This window comes from Hyla sarda, chromosome 1 (genome assembly GCF_029499605.1).
Source record: "Hyla sarda isolate aHylSar1 chromosome 1, aHylSar1.hap1, whole genome shotgun sequence".
NCBI lineage: Eukaryota > Metazoa > Chordata > Amphibia > Anura > Hylidae > Hyla > Hyla sarda.
In genome coordinates this window covers 315,865,346-315,877,514 of record NC_079189.1, presented here as the reverse complement: position 1 = coordinate 315,877,514, position 12,169 = coordinate 315,865,346, and the positions used below count along the sequence as shown (strand labels likewise).

At 42.7% G+C, this 12,169-nt stretch overlaps 1 protein-coding gene across 3 annotated transcripts in view; it reads left to right on the top strand.

Moving 5' to 3' along the window:
• The first annotated feature begins 242 nt into the window (after positions 1-242).
• Positions 243-12,169, top strand: part of FBXO10 (F-box protein 10) — an 85,202-nt gene continuing 73,275 nt past the window's right edge. Inside the window, exon 1 of one of the 3 annotated variants that reach the window (XM_056518311.1) lies at positions 243-527. The gene's annotated coding sequence lies outside the window, so the exon portion shown is untranslated. The other 2 variants (XM_056518312.1, XM_056518313.1) reach the window with 2 other exon arrangements.

Sequence of the window (12,169 nt, the reverse complement as noted above, 5' to 3'; positions counted from 1 at the left end):
GAGCTGTCACACTGTTATGGGGGGATCTGGGATGTCACACTGTTATGGGGGAGAGGGTGAGCTGTCACACTGTAATGGGGGGATCTGGGATGTCACACTGTTATGGGGGAGAGGGTGAGCTGTCACACTGTTATGGGGGGATCTGGGATGTCCCACTGTTATGGGGGAGAGGGTAAGCTGTCACACTGTAATGGGGGGTGGGATGCAGCACTGTTATGGGGGATTTGAGCTGCCACAGTTTTAGGTCAGAATTCCCATCCCTATGGTGGAGCCCGCCCTGTACATTGCTCAGAGATCCCCGGCAGCAGACGCTGGTGAATTCCGTGTGACTACCACATGATGGAGTTACATGAACAGCGCAGCGCTCCCTCCTTTTATCTTCACGACTCTTTCCTTCGCTCTCTCAAGTCTCTATGGTGTTCATTGGAAACAACAGGAGGGGCTCCTCTAGTGAGAGCTTCTCCAGCCCTACTCTATGGTTCTAGCGGCTCCTGCAGGATCCGGGCGGCTGGAGGCGGCAGGCTCAGGTAGGCTCGCCGGCTGGGCGGAACTTTCCCGGCGTTGGCTCTGTGGCAGGGTCCGCTCCAGCTGTGCTGCAGGCGGGAGACGTCCTCTGGCTACAGGAAACCGCTGTGTGTGTACATGGTGCGGGGATGCTGGGGCGCAGGTACCACGGGAGCATTTCCTGTTTGTATGTATATGCGGTAGTTATTGTGTGGTAGGGTACAGAATGCACAGGACCTCCATAATGATCTGGCTTCATATGGTGGATGTGACTGATAACCCAGATAGGATAAAGCAGGATCTGCTATCTACAAATATATACGTGCTGATGTGCCTTTAAATTAACCTGTATTGTGCTGTTTCCATGGAGCGGCAGAAATGATGGTTACACCTCCACCGCTGACACATGGACCAGGACCCGGTCACCTATTTTATTACATTCTTTTAAGGCTGGGTTCACATACGCGTTTATTTTTTTAACATTACTCAGTTCTGTTACAGAAATTGAGAAACGGAAATGAAAATGAAGGTAACAGATCCCATTCATTCATATGGGCTTTTATAATCTCCATGGTACTCGGTTATCACTTATGCCTCATTTCAGTTATTTATAATGGAGAAAAATACCCGAGATGCAGTATGTTTTTTTCTGTCATAAATTACACATATTCTAAGGTATGTTAGTAATTTAACGTTGAAGTCTATTGGTGACGGATTTAAAGGGGTATTCCAGGAATTTTTTTTATTTGACTATGCTACAGGGGCTGTAAAGTTAGTGTAGTTCATAATATAGTGTCTGTGCCTGTGTGTGACGGTTTTCTCACAATTCTTATGTGATTTTCACCCCAATATTTATTTTTACCAGCATACAAAATGACTGCTGTCTTAGATTTTTCCCAGGTAGCAATGCGGCCGAGACCTGACTCACTAGTCAGCTGATGACAGGGAGCCTGTCTGCTTCACTGGGTGGAGCCTACGCTTGGTGGGAGAGAGATCAACTGCAACTAATGCAACAGCTGTAGGCACCCTCAAAATGGAATTATGGGATTTGTAGGCAAAAAAGATAAACTCAGGCAGGAAATGGCAGTTCACAAAAATCTAGCCACAGTGTTATGGTAATCTCACAACATAGCCATTTATCCCCAAGACAAGCGCAGATCCTTCCTAAGCATGTCCATTACTGTCTGCCAGGTACGTACTAAAGTCACCTTATGGTGGATAACCCCTTTAACCTCTGTTAACCTCTGTTTTTTATATCCGTTACTGCTACTGAGTACACTCTGAAAAAAAAAAATAATGGAGATAAACGGATGTTAGGAGTCCTTTATTTTACATGAAAGTTTTACAAAATCTTTTACCATTTTACTTTTGTTACAGCGCAATTGTCACCTCGGTACAGGTACAGAGGTGCAGTTACCATTGCATAGAGCAAATTGTGAAGTAAAATCGGGTGCTATTACTCACATTCGCCGCGGTCTTCTGCATGAAGCTGATCCTGTATGATTGACGTACAGTGCTCCATGCTAGAAGAGGACGGGAGGCGGGGAGGGTTATGCCGCTGCGGGAGTCGGCCGGCCCATCAGACTGTGGCCCGGCATCAGATTAAAGTAAGAATTTTCCTTTTTTGCAGACCGCGGCGGATGTGAGTAAAATCACCCCCCATTTACGTCACATTCTGCTCTATACAATGGTAACTGCACCTCCGTACCTGTACTGAGATGACAGTTTCACTTTAACATCAGTTTTATATCCATTATAAGTGATCTCCTTTATGTGTCAATAACAGACATATCATTACGGATTTGAACAACACTGATGTGAACATAGACTAATTCTGGTAGGTGCTGGAGTATTATACATTCTGGATCATCATACAGCAATAGCACATTAGACAAAACTACAGGTAGAGGATCTCGAGGAGAAAGCCTAGGATAGCACATTAAAGGGGTGTCCTGACTCCCGACCCTTAAAGGAAATCTGTCATCAGTTTTACCTGCACTTACCTGTTGGTACAGATACTACCTGGACCTATTCCCTGCTCTGGTTCTTCCGACGTATCTTCTGTTCCGGGGCCAACTCGGAGCATGGGCATCAGAGAACAGCAGCGGTGACGTCACAAAGCTCTGCCCATGATCCTAGTCGGCAATGGAACAGAAGAAAGGGCGGAAGAAGTAGAGCACAAAACTGGACCAGGTAAGTATGGTTGTCATCCGTGTCACCTGCACTACTTGTCTGTACCAACAGGTTAGTGCAGGTAAAACTGATAACAGATTTCCTTTAACCCCTTAAGGACCCGGGCTTTTTCGGTTTTTTCATTTTCAATTTTTCCTCCTTAATTTAAAAAAATCATAACTCTTAAAAATTTTCGCCTAAAATTCTCTATGATTTATTTTTTGCGTCACTAATTCTACTTTTTAATGACATTAGTCATTTTACCCAAAAATCTACGGTGAAACGGGAAAAAAATCAATGTGCGACAAAATTGATGAAAAAACACTATTTTGTAAGTTTTGGGGGCTTCCATTTTTAGGCAGTACATTTTTCGGCAAAAATGATACCTTCTCTTTATTCTCTAGGTCCATACTGTTAAAATGATACCCTACTTATATAGGTTTGATTTTGTATTACTTCAGAAAAAAATCATAACTACATGCAGGAAAATGTATACGTTTCAATTGGTCATCTTCTGACCCCTGGAACTTTTTTATTTTTCTGTGTTCAAGGCTCTATGAGGGCTAATTTTTTGCGCTGTCATCTGAAGTTTTTAGCGGTACCATGTTTGTTCTGATCAGACTTTTTGATAACTTTTTTGTGGTATAAAAAGTGATCAAAAATGCGCTATTTTGGACTTTGGATTTTTTTGGCGCGTACGCCATTGAATGAGCGGTTTAAAAAGCGGTGTATTTTTATAATTCGGACATTTCCGCACGCGGCGATACCACATATGTTTATTTTTATTATTATTTACACTGTGTTTTTTTTATTCTTGGAAATGCCGGGTGATTCAAACTTTTATTAGGGGAAGGGATAATTGAAAGGGTTAATGATTTTTTTACACTTTTTTAATGCAATATTATAGCTCCTATAGGGGGCTATAACATTGCATTAACTGATCTTTTACACTGATAGATCCATTCCTATGGAGATGCATCAATCAGTGTTTTCGGCGAGTGATTGTGATTGTGGGACAGCACAGGAGAAGGTAAGAAGACCTCCTCCTGTGCTACAGCTGTTCGGGATGCCGCGGAATAATTCCGCGGCGATCTTGAACAGCTCCCTGAGCTAACTGGCAACTTTCACTTTCGTTTTTAGCCGCGCAGCTCAGCTTTGAGCGCGCGGCTAAAGGGTTAATATTAGAGGCGGGTCCCGGCTTCACTATGACGCCGGGCCCGCCGCGATATGATGCGGGGTCACCGTGTGACCCCATGTTATATTGCAGGACCGGGACCCAGGACGTACTCATACGTCCTGGGTCCTTAAGAGGTTAAGGACCAGGCCCATTTTATTTTTGCATTTTTGTTTTTTCCTCCTCACCTTCTAAAAATCATAACTCTCTTATATTTCCATCCACAGACCCATATGAGGGCTTGTTTTTTGCGTCACCAATTTTACTTTGTAATTACATCACTTATTTTACCATAAAATGTACGGTGCAACCAAACAAATATTATTTGTGGGAAAATTGAAAAGAAAACCGTAAAATAGCACATTTTGGGAGGTTTTGTTTTCACGCTGTACACTTTCCAGTAAGAATTACATGTTTTCTTTATACTCTGGGCCAATACGATTAAAATGATACCCATGTTATTACTATTTTAACAAATTGCCTACTTTGACCACCTATAACTTTCAAATTTTTCCATATACAGGGCAGTATGAGGGCAAATTTTTTGCGCTGTGATCTGTACTTCTTATCAGTCCCATGTTTTCTTAGGTTTTACTTTTTAAATTTAAAAATTAAATAAAATGTGACAAAAAAGCTGCAATTTTGGATTTTTTTTATTTTTTTACGTTATACATTTTGATATTCAGACTTTTTTTATGTATATAAATTATTTTTTTTATGCTTTTTTGGCGGTAAAAGGGGAAAAATGGATGATTTACATTTTTTATTGGGGGAGAGGATTTTTGCAATTTAGAACTTTTTTAATATATTTTTTTAACATTTATTAACTTTTTTTTTTTTACACGTTAATAGTCCCCATAGGATTTGCATAGAGCATAGCACTGATCAGTGTAATCGGTGATCTTCTGCTCGATCTCCGACCAGAGCAGAAGACCCCTGGATACGGACAGAGGCAGGTGAGGGGACATCTGTCCACCATTATGGATGATCAGATCCCCGCGGCAGCGCTGCGGGAGATACATATCATCCATTTAAAGTACTGCACTGCCGAATATGCTGTGATCTGTATTGATCACAGCATCTGAAGGGTTAATGGCAGACTCTGCGCGATCGCGGATGTCCGCCATTACCGGCGGTTCCCTGGCTGCTGATAGCAGCCAGGACCTGCCACCCATGACACAAGCATCGGTCCGATGCTCGCAGTCATGGTGGAGCGTAAATGTATGTCATGGTGCGTGAAGTACCACGGCACCGTGACGTACATTTACGTCAATTGTCGTTAAAGGGTTAAAGGGCACGTGTCATCAGAAAATGATGTAAATGTTTAAAGTGACATTTACATTTTAGAAATTTAGATTACTTTTTTATTTTTTTTTTTCTTTTGTAATTTTTGTGGAGGAGATTTATCAAAACCTGTCTAGAGGAAAAGTTGCAAATAGTAACCAATCAGATCACTTCTTTCATTTCAAAAAGGTCTCTGAAAATTGAAAGAAGTGATCTGATTGGTTGCTATAGGCAACTCAGCAACTTTTCCTTTGGACAGGTTTTGATAAGTCTCCCCATGTATGTTATTATAATCCTAAAATCTTGCAGTTTTCATTTCCTCTACAAAGCCTGAGGCGTCCTGCGGACACCAGAATCAGAATTTCCTTAGCAGAAACATATGCTGCGGAAAATTCTGCTGAACAGACATCAAACAGGATGGAGCACAACGCTGATGGGAACTTTTGCTTGTGAAGTATTCCATTTTTAACATTATCATTAAAATAATATTGATTGGCCCACATTTATCATTGCAGGTGTAAGTGAAGCATTTTCTACACCTTTTTGTGTGCTGGTAATGTGTAGGAGAACCAGATTTATTAAATGGTCACAGAGAATTTGATAAATTTTGTGCAGGTCACATTTTCTGAAATTTCTCTCTTCACATACACCAAAAAGCTAAGCTAAGTCTGGGCTGGTGGAGTTTTAGAGACTTTTCAGTGGCTTTGTACCTTTTTTTTGCTCCTTTTTACAAAAAGGTGCAATGACAAAAACCCTTCCATATCGTGTGTATTGCCAAAATCAGTGGATTGCAACTCAAAATCAGCAGAAATGTGTAAACAAAAAGGGGCAAAAAAAGGCACAAAAAACCCTGCTTGCTCCTTTTTTGCCCCTTTTTTAGACACAAAAAACTGTCTAAAGATAATGATAAATGTGGGCCTGTGTCTTTAAATAGGCCTTTGGTGTCATGGATTTGGCAAAGCCCAGTGCATGGACCCTGTCAGGAGATCTACAGAGTCTGTACAGTGGCTAAGGGTAGGGGTGGGCGGTATACCGGTTCATACCGGATACTGCCCCTCCACCCCCGAATTAATTACTTGTGACAGAGCCGCAGGATGTGCGGGAGCCGCTGAGCTCACGTGCGGTGCACATCCCCGCTCCCCCTGCAGCTGCCGCTTGTTCTCAGTGATCAGAGCCAGGGGAAAGCGCAGAAACTTCATCCCCTGGCTCTGATGTTTCCCTCAGCCCCGAGCCTGCTCCCAGTTCAGCCCCCCTCTCCCCTTCCCACAGGCTATTTGTTTATCATACCAGTCCCCAGGCGTGGACTGTGCAGGACCTCCTTCCCCCTGCAAGCACTAAATGTGACAGGCAGGCACAGGACATCTTATCTTCATCCCCGCTCTGTACTCTGATCCCCGAGCAGGGACGGGGATCAGAAGCTCTGCCGCGCCCGTATATTCATCGCTTGCAGGAGAAGAAGGCTCTGCTGATTCTCACATTCCCATCCCTGCTCGGGGATCAGAGAACAGAGCGGGGATGAAGATAAGGCTAGGTTCACACTACGATTTGTAACTACGGTTCCCGTATACGGCTGGAAGGAGGGGGGCGGGGCTTAATCGAGGCGTCCGCACTCAGCCGTATAGGGGAACCGTATTTAATGCATATCTATGAGCCGACCAGAGTGAACCGCAGCCTCCGGTGGGCTGCTTTTTCAGCTGTGTGCGGTTTCCCGACCGCAGGCAAAAACGTGGTCCTCCCAGCCATATACGGGAACCGTAGTTACAAATCGTAGTGTGAACCCAGCCTAAGATGTCCTGTGCCTGCCTGTCACAGGGGGAGAAGGCTCTGCAGCGGCTGGAGACGGGGATCATAAACTGCAGCGGCGGACAATGTATGTAAATAGCTGATAGTGCGCCCGTGGGGGGAATCACGATAGCGCTGCGACTGACAGTTAACCCCTTCCCCGCTATAGGGGCCGTGCGCACGGTCCCCATGGCGGGGAAGGGGTTAACTGTGAGCCGCTGCACTTCTACACTGTTTCCCACATGGTACCACGGTAATACCGTCATACCGCCATAACACGAAAAAATACCGTGATATAAGTTTTAGGTCATACCGCCCAGCACTAGCTAAGGGTAGTCTGCAGATATTCCGATTGCAGCACACATTGCCGAAATCCATTGTCAATATTTAATTTTCCACCACAGAAATTCTGCAGTCTGCAGAAATTCCGCTAAAAAAAGGAAGGTTCTTAGCTCTTAATTTCCATAGTGTGAACATGGCAGATTCCAACAGAATTAACATGTGGAAATTCTGCTTAGAATCCTGTTGGTGCCATTGATGTTGTAACCCGCCTGTGTGAAGTGTGAACGTGTCTGTAGTAGATTTCAGCTTTTCCTCATCTTTTTTCCTCTTCATTTCTTCAGTGTGAACAGACTGTAATTCCACAGGAAATTCAGCATCTCATTTCTTCTCTGAATTTGTTCAGTGTGCATGGGCTTTTAGGCTTTGTTCATGTGGTATTTAAGCCCCACATTTGTTGATTTGAAAGAGTGGCCTAACAGTATACATTCAAAAATGGACTGGACATGGGGGAGATTTACCAAAACCAGTGCAGAGAAAAAGTATAGTAGTTAGCCATAGCAACCAATCAGATTTCTTCTTTGATTTTTCAGAGGCCTTTAAAAAAAAGAAGTGATCTGATTGGTTACTATGGGCAACTGGTCAACTTTTCTTCGGCGCAGGTTTTGATAAATCTCCCGCATAGTCACTAGTAGACTACATACAGTCCACTGAATTCAGCATGCCCTGCACGTGTACGCCACAGAATACGCCAGCATACTTTTGACGTATACTTGGAACGCAGTAGATTCTTTTATTGTGACTATAACCTAAGATGAGACGTGAACTTTGTTTACCTTGGGTGTCAGAGGGAAATATACCCTACATATAAGTACGAAGGATTAGATGTTATGAGTAAAGCAATGTCACACTGGATTGTTGAAATTAGGCACTGTTCACACTACATTGTGGTCTTCATTACAGCCCAAACTGCCTGGCACATGAGCTTCAGTGCGGTTAAATATAAAGTTATGCATCTTGGTACAAAAAAAAGCTGCACGCTCCATTTTGTATTAGGGAAGGTAAACCCTGGAAAGTCGCTTGCAGAGAAGAATCTGGGTTTTATGACATATGTTCTTAGGCGTAATTTACATCTTGTTTTTATGATGTATATATCAAAGGAGTGCAAGTGTACAAACTAAATATGCCCATAGTCCCCTAGCATATGCCAGAGGTAAGAGTGTCATTTTGGCACATACAGGGCTGGCATGCTTGTGACAAGATGTGAGCAGAGCTTTACCATTTCAATTGAGCCGTACAAATATTCCTTCATTATAAAATGAAAGGCATGGCAAGGGAATACAAGGCCCCAACTGGCACTGCACACCGAATGTAGAACTCATTTGTAAACAAGTCTCATTATCAAGTTTAACCAAAGACCGTTCCACACTGGTCTCCTGAGATCAGAGGTAATAGTCACATTAACACTTACAGAAGAGGCCGCAGCCTATGGCCTGGAACATTTTACTTCCTGAATCCTACAAACAAAATGTCAATATAAATAAATACAGAAAAAATGTAAGTTTAATAAAAATAAGTAAAAAGACAGAACTCTTTAAATTAGAGCTGTTAGAGACTAAGGCACACTATGGTCTACCATGTTTTTGAGTCCTGCATAGAAAAAGGATACATTAGGAAAGTGAAAGAAACACTGTCACTATTGGACAGTGTTCGGACCCTAAAGTCAATGGGCCGGCTGGCAGCATGCCAGGCTGTGTGTCAGTATTCCTTTTGACATGTTGCTGACATATAGGTATGTGGCCAAAAACACGATGTGACTGGGTCATTATTTTTGTAGTAATTATAAAAAAAATATTATTGTTTATTTGTACCTTGAATGCAAAATTAAGCAACTTTCAAGATAATCTTTATTCGAAATTTCCTACAATGTTGAAGCTTTGGTGTGTATGTAAGTAACTCATCTTGCTGCCATCTCACCTACTGCACTGGAAGCATTAGACATAGCAGCACCTCAAAGTGTGGACAGTAGAGATAGTATACATAGTGGGCAGCTCACACAGACTATAGATAGGAAGGAAAACACACAAAAGGCAGTTTAAATGGGATCTTCCCCTCCCTTTAATCTGCAGGCTTGTCTTCATCATTGTAATCAGAAGCAGTGTATTGGCTAGTGTAACCACCTCCTTGCTGTGTTGTTTTCTCTGCTTCTATAGCACTTTGTATACCCAGTGCATCAGTTACACCCTTCTCTTACATGCAATCTGTAGTAGTCATCCCCCAGTGCACTTATCAGCAATATGTTATGAGGAATATGTGCTGTGCTGCAATTGGCCAGATAAGTAGGGGGATGTACCTGCATGTGTCCCGCTGGCAAGCACTCCAGCTCTGGTCCATCCCTCTGAATTGAAGATAATGAAGAAAGCTTTGGAGCGGACATTCGGGCTCAATAACAGCAGTATGGGTACTAAAATCTCCACTATAAAGGGTTAATGCAGATTTTTGAATACATTCTTGGAAAAAAAGAGGAATAATCCCTCTCTACTCCAAAATGGTACAGATACAGATAAATAAGTTATAGGGGTCAGACTTGGGCAACTTTTTTTTTTTTTTTTTTCTTGTAAAAATGTTTTAGCAGTAGTAAAATAAAACAAAAGCTATATGAATTGAATGTTGCTGTTATCAAACTGACCATAGAATAAAAATTAACATTGATTTTACTGTAAAGTGCACTGTATAAGTGCCCCCAAAATTAGCAAAATTACATTTCTTTTCCAAATTTATCCCACAAATATTTTTTTTTCTTCAGTTTTGCATTATAGATTATAGCAAACTTAAAGGTGTCATTACAAAGTACCGTATATACTCGAGTATAAGTCGACCCGAATTTAAGCCGAGGCCCCTAATTTCACCCCAAAAACCTGGGAAAACTTATTGACTTGAGTACAGTGACCCCCCCCCCCCCCCCCCCCGAACTACGATAATTTCAACATTCTCATGTTGAAGGCAGCATCAACATACAATGCTTTTGTATGTCGGGGCCATCGCATAAACCGCTATCTGGCAACGCTGACTGCTTCAGCTGCCACCGGATAGCTGTTTACGGTGCCCCGTGTGCTCCGATGATGGTCTCCTACTTGTCCTCAGGGCTTCGGAGCGTCATCTTCATGATCCCCTCCATCGCTGGCGCTCTCCTTCATCGTCATCACGTCGCGCGCACGCCGTCCCGTCATCCAATAGGAGCGGTGTGCGTGCGTAGTGACGTGATGACGGAGAGTGAGGATCCCGGGAAAGCAGAGGCGTCGGGGACACGGCGGCAGTGATGGAGGGTGACATCCAGGGCAGCGGTGACGGGTCCGGAGCGGCGGGGACAGGTGAGTACAGCTTCCTATACTTTACATTGCACGGATCTCTCAACATACGATGGTTTCAACAAACGATGGTTCATTTGGAACGGATTACCATCGTATGTTGAGGGACCACTGTATAAGCCGAGGGGGGCGTTTTCAGCACTAAAAATCATACTGAAAAACTCTGCTTATACTCGCGTATATATAGTACAATTGGTCCTGCAAAAAACAAGTTTGGAAGGTGAGGAGGAAACAAACGAAAATGCAAAAATGAGAAAGGGCCCGGTTTTTAAAGGATTAAGTAGAACAAAAAAGGATAGTAGAGTGGGCATTACAAAGCCCTGACCTTAATCCCATAGAAAATGGGCAGAATTGAAAAAAATGTGTGTGAGCTAAGGGCTCGTCTACATTATGTATGGTGTTCGTCATCTTTTCCCTCCGTTGCTTACTGAAAAGCGGAGGGATGCTGATGCTAGAACTGAACCCTTTACTTTGAATGGGTCAGTTCACTTTTATCTAGCGTCTCAAGTTGGATGCTGGATAGATAAACATGAAGGATGGGGCAACGCATCTTGCTGCTTTCCCCCATCCGGCATGGACAAAGAATTATGGGGGAGATTTATTATTGCATTTAGAGCCTTTTTTTTGCTTACACTGCACACATGCACACTTTTTTTTGCGACTCTTGTGGGTATGCAGAATATACCATAAAGCCTTATCTAAGCAACTTGCAGTTTTCACTTGGCAGTGGTCACAAAGAAGAAGAGGAAACATACAAAATGGAAATTCTGCCATTCAATTTCTGCTTAAGAGTCTATTCACATGGGAGGAATTTCTGCACCAATTCCTCTTCTGCTTCCTTGGGTGGTTTCTGGCTTGTGCAGATTTTGTGTGGAATTTGTGCGGAAATTCCGCATGTGGAAATTCAGAAGTGTGGAATCCCATAGAAGTCTATTGGGCTTTCCGCCCATGTGAACAGACCCTAACTCCTAGTTCAGGTGGAATGGTAGTGGAATTGGAGGGTTATTCCGTGCATATTTTCAGCATTGAATTTAGAAGGTGTTATCAGGAAATGCTGGGTAGGAAGTTTAGCTTGTAAATTTATTGTCAGTTCCTCTGAAAACTAATTGTTAGGAAATTTAGAACCTATTGACTTCAATAAGCTTTTAGACTTGGTTTCTGCCAAAAGAATGAACATGTTCTTTCTTTTTTAAAGTGTAGAGAGTGGCAGAAAGACCATTGAAGTCAATGGCACTTCCATTCAAGGCATAATTGGCGTGGAATTTGTGCTCAGGATTCCACGTGTAAATTCATTAGTGTGAACAAACCTTTAAAATGCATTCTGTGGTGCCCATGGCCTTCAGGTTAGGTTTTTATGTTGAACGTGTTTACATTTTTTTTCCGAACAGTCCAGAAGCCTTACTAATTTTATATTGGTCACTGAGCCTCACAATAGAGTGACATTTACAGGATTACAATGAAAGGTGGAGGCAGATAACAAAGGGTTACATCATAAATCGTTGGAGATGGGCCTGTGTATGCATTCCCACAACACTCCCTCAATACTTTATCATTCAATAGAAGAAGGGTTTGTCTGGCACCGCACAGTCTATAATGCATCTAATAA